Genomic DNA, 5,908 nt, shown 5'->3' on the forward strand with positions numbered 1-5,908 from the left:
AATTACAATCAATTCTCGCGTTGAGAATTTTCAGTAATTTTTCTGGCGTGGCGCAGTGACATGGCTGTTTATTTACAATAAGTTAATACGTATAAGATATCTAAAATGAATTTCTTATTACGATACTTACAGAATGAAACAAATTTATTCTTACAGTCCATCCCTTGTGAATTCGCGCAAAAATCCACAATCTAATTGCGCTCATTACTCCGAAAACAGTATTTTTCATTATTACATTGCTGTACATTTGTACAAGACTTTTAATAAATAATAAATGAGTATTCTCAAAATTTATCGCAATTTAAAACCTGCAATATAATATATTTTTAGCGTATGATTAATGTAAATAAACTGTTGTTTATATTAACTATCGATCTAAAACTATCGATTGATGAATGAAACTGACCTACCTTGATCTTTTAAGTTAATAGAAAAATTCCATAATATGTATCATCTTTATTGTGTGATACACATGAAATTGTATATTTGAGAGATACTAATGTATATAATGTGATATATTGATCTGTTTCATCGTTGGAATGTTTGCCACATATATGATTAATATATAATTAAAAAGCTATTGTATAACTATAAAATTACAGACGTTTAAAATATATTTGAACATATTATAGAGTGATATAATTTAGGCAAAAATTAATGTCATCGAAATATAAAGTACGAGTTATGTGTCTGCATTAATTTTTTCATGAGTACAACGGACATTGAAAATTTTCGTACAAGCAATTCTCTTAGGTGATAGCTTTTTTTAAAATAAAGACCATAGCAAAGGATAATTGACGATAATTAAAAGGAAATCTTTGAACATTATATATATTACACACACACATGTTCAAAGATTTTTATAATAAGATATACTAATAAATACGCAATTATTGAATTCAATTTTTAAAAACACATAGTATTTGATCGTATAATTATTTTTAAATAATATAGTTATTTTCTATGAAGTATAAGACAAACTTTTAATCATAGTATAATTAGAAGCAACAATTAAAAGATTGTTAGTACTAGTATGAACGATTTTATTGCATCAGCCATAATATTGTGATAAAAATTAACTTTAAGCTAATGAATAAAATAAATTAACAGAATTTTGTAACTATTTCGACTAGTGTAATATGTGATAAAACAAAATGGTGAAATTATATACAAAATCTATCAGTCGCCGTATAAAGCGAACAGAATCCTCCGTTCTCAAACATCAAAATCAAAATCAAGAACCAACACCTTTTTGTTTCAAAGCAAGAAGTTTAATTTATAGCAAAGAATGATCGGTACGGCTGACTTCTGATTATCCTAACTTATAAATCCTATAATTCAATAGCGCCTATAACGTCTTACAAGTGATTGATTTTCTAGTTATCGGCAAGGAATCACTTTAGTAAATTGCATGGCGGAATCCAACGTGAAAATATGCGAAATTTCCCCTATCTTTTTCCTTTTCTTTCGTGATGGAAAGATAGAGGAGATAAGATAGAAGAGTAAGATAATGATACGTGTATCTAATGATTCAATTAGCAGGCTTCGTAACAACATCGACGTTTACTGAGCATTAATTCATGGTCGACGGTTTAAGAAACGGTATTACCTACTGGCGATCGTTAGTCCTAAAAGGTGGATAATTGTAGCGCATGAGAATATATATTATATATTTACATATCTATTTTTTTATACTAGCTTATTTATATTTTTAGTTTATTTTCAATATTTAAGTATACATTGAAGCGATAGATCGAAGTATATAGATTAATTCTACTAATATTAGGAAGTTTTAGAATCGTCTTTTAATATTTAAATCATGAACAAAAGTTTCCTTTTATAATAAACTTTATTTACATATCTATCTTTTTTATACTAGCTTATTTATATTTTTAGTTTATTTTCAATATTTAAGTATACATTGAAGCGATAGATCGAAGTATATAGATTAATTCTACTAATATTAGGAAGTTTTAGAATCGTCTTTTAATATTTAAATCATGAACAAAAGTTTCCTTTTATAATAAACTTTATTTACATATCTATCTTTTTTATACTAGCTTATTTATATTTTTAGTTTATTTTCAATAGAACTGTCTTAGTTTTAGAACTATATTTTAGTACTGTCTTTTAATATTGAAATCATGAACAAAAGTTTCCTTTTATAATAAACTTTATTTGCATATCTATTTTTTTATACTAGCTCATTTATATTTTTAGTTTATTTTCAATAGAACTGTCTTAGTTTTAGAACTATGTTTTAGAACTGTCTTTTAATATTTAAATCATGAATAAAAGTTTCCTTTTATAATAAACTTTATTTACATATCTATCTTTTTTATACTAGCTTATTTATATTTTTAGTTTATTTTCAATAGAACTGTCTTAGTTTTAGAACTATATTTTAGTACTGTCTTTTAATATTGAAATCATGAACAAAAGTTTCCTTTTATAATAAACTTTATTTACATATCTATCTTTTTTATACTAGCTTATTTATATTTTTAGTTTATTTTCAATATTTAAGTATACATTGAAGCGATAGATCGAAGTATATAGATTAATTCTACTAATATTAGGAAGTTTTAGAATTGTCTTTTAATATTTAAATCATGAAAAAAAGTTTCCTTTTATAATAAACTTCATATTGATAAAAATTATATCGTTGAACTTTGTCAATAAAATTAATATTTTATTTTATATTTAAATAAAAATTGTTATTAGTTTGTTATATTTTTATTGTATTTATTATTGCTTAGTTCGTGCCTTTCGACTTTGGACGAACTTTCGGGTTTACATCTCTCATGTCTATTTCTCTTCTTATATGTCTATCTCCTCTCTTTTCCACTCTATTCTATTGCACTTATTAGTTTGTTATATAATTGAAATAATATAAATGAATCGAGAGTATAATGAGAGTCGGATATTGTCAAAGTTTTATTCAATATTTTGTACATTAATTTTTTATTAATCAATGTTACATATAATTTTTAGTTTGATAAAATTAAATGACAGACTAAATGTTTTAATTACAGAAATTATATTTATGAGTATAGAATGTCGATAGGAACATTCTATTATTATAATTGTAAACGTATCTATTGCATCACCTGTATATTATTCAATGATTTTCGGATATGTAGTACATATACTGGAAACATTCTATTATATCCTTAATTTGAATAATAATAAATCGAAGAATGCGATAGGACGATGTTTTATAGATGATATTTGAATATGCCGAAGCAGATGAAAATTAATGAACGCATATCAAATTCACATATACATCATATATAATTTACAAATTGATCTTTGCATGTTCTATAATGAAAAAGTTTCATTAGTTCAATATTTTAAAGATATAAAAAGAGATAGGCTATTTTTTCTATATATGTATAATGATTTCCTTCTCTTGAAAAAGAACAGATTATTTAATAGAATTGCTTGGAAATTATTTTTTATTTGTTAATGTAATTGTTACTTGTTACTTGCTAAGTTTGGAAGTGGAATCTTAAAGATCAAGAACGTCGTGAAAGGCAAAATATAAATATAAAATTACGCACAGTATATACATATATTGTACTATATTGAGAATTAGCAAGAAGATTATAGAGAAAAATTAATTAAGTTACATAGAAAAATTATAGAAGAAGATGCGAATATTTTACTGGATAAACAAATAAGCATATTGAAATATGTAGCTTCCTTATTCATCTACAATTCATATGAATTGTTCGAGTCACCCAGCATATGTTTAACGATTTTTATTTTTAAAGAATGATTCGGGCGTATGCCTGTCTGTAAGAATTCATTTGTTGTTGGCGCATCGTCGCGTGAATAAAAATTCACACAAATTTGTGTCTACTGTGCTCATCCTTAGAATAGCTGCTAACATCATGTGACGCAACGACACGCTGTGCCGATAAATTTTATAGGTCGGACGGCGCCCGGACAAATGAGCAATAAACATAAACTACGCTCTGCAGCTTCTGTTATTGCGGTCGTTGCATTACAATGCCGAGTCGCGACACCAGTGCACGCGGCGCTTCTTTATTTCGAGCACCGCGCCGCACCGCACTGCACCGCACCAAGCGGCACCGTGTTATAGCGGTATTGAAGTCACTGCACCGTGAGAATACAGTTACGTGGTATTCTTGTGAATAATGCTGACCATTAGTGCGTACGGGGGAGAACGTAATGCCATCGGAACTTTCAATAAGTCTTTTACCACGGAGCACACACACGGGCAAGAAACATTTATGGTTTTAAATGTGCTACCGTATAAAGGTAGCTGATCCATTAGATATTTTTCTTACTCCTTAACGAATTTTTATCAATTTATAAACACCAAAATTAGATTCCTAAGGAAGCTTTTTAAATTTATTGTACTCTTTGTACCAGCTCCAGTGACGCTGTTAGAAAAATACCGATGTCTTTTTTTTTATTTATTAATATTTGCAATGAATTCTCGCATTGAGAATTTTCAGTAATTTTTTCTGGCGTGGCGCAGACTCATGGCTAAATATTTATAATAAGTTAATACTTATTATAGATAAGTATAATTTTTAAGTAAATGTTGTAAATAAGTAAATATTACTTAATAAAAATATTTAATTAAATCTAGTGTTTAGGTCTAACGGGTAGTGTCTCTTCAGCCTGCGGATCTGGTCCGAGGTATCAAGTAGTCCAGTAATTAGGAGGTTTCGATGTTTGTTGACTCTTTTGCTATATCTGTCGCTATATTTTGCTATTTCCTCTTTAACTGTGGGTATCTTGAAGTCGCGATGTATAAATACCGATGATGTGAGCATTTTTATTTGATTTCTTTTTCACTGATTTAACACTAAGAAACGAAAGAATCGTAATTCAAGAATGTTTTGACTTAGAATCGAAATTTTCTTTCAAGTATCTCGGATATCACCTTCTGCGCTTTAGTATGTATAATATAATATAATATCATTCAGAATAAGAAATGCAAGAAGAATGTCGTGTTAAACGTGCATTTTATCTGTTGTCACGATTAGAGTGCTAAAGACACGCTAAAAAGCAATAAGATATTTGAATTTGAATTTGAAATAATAAAACACGATACACCGGAGGAAAACATTCGTCCACGATTAATAGTTTATTAGTTTTCAATATTTTAGAAGGTATAAGAGAAAAAGTTGATTAAATACTGAAATATAATATTAAAGATACATTTGAAATTTTGTAGCAAAACAGTAAGGTTCTTCGCTTGACGTTTTAGCAATTATATGCAATTTATAAATATATTTTACTGTATAGGATACAAAAATAGTTATTTTGTTGGTTTTGAAGTGCTGTGAAGAAAAAACTGATTAAGAACTTAAACTACTTGTTTTTATCAGAGATGTATTTTAGAGATACATTTGAAATTTTGTAGCAAAACAGTAAGGTTCTTCCCTTGACGGTTTAGCAATTATATGCAATTTATAAATATGTTTTACTGTATAGGATACAAAAATAGTTATTTTGTTGGTTTTGAAGTGCTGTGAAGAAAAAACTGATTAAGAACTTAAACTACTTGTTTTTATCAGAGATGTATTTTAGAGATACATTTGAAATTTTGTAGCAAAACAGTAAGGTTCTTCGCTTGACGTTTTAGCAATTATATGCAATTTATAAATATGTTTTACTGTATAGGATACAAAAATAGTTATTTTGTTGGTTTTGAAGTGCTGTGAAGAAAAAACTGATTAAGAACTTAAACTACTTGTTTTTATCAGAAATGTATTTTAGAGAGAATATTAGCTGTTTATAATGATGTAACTGAATTTATGTGATAGGCTTCTTACTATAAACACGTATATAATGAGAAAAAGTTTATTCTCTTTAAAAAGCGTTGAGCTTTCAAATTATAAATTAAAAATGTTTAACATAATAATAT

The sequence above is a fragment of the Bombus impatiens genome, unplaced genomic scaffold, assembly GCF_000188095.3.
Source record: "Bombus impatiens unplaced genomic scaffold, BIMP_2.2 scf_0210, whole genome shotgun sequence".
NCBI classification, from domain to species: Eukaryota; Metazoa; Arthropoda; class Insecta; order Hymenoptera; family Apidae; genus Bombus; species Bombus impatiens.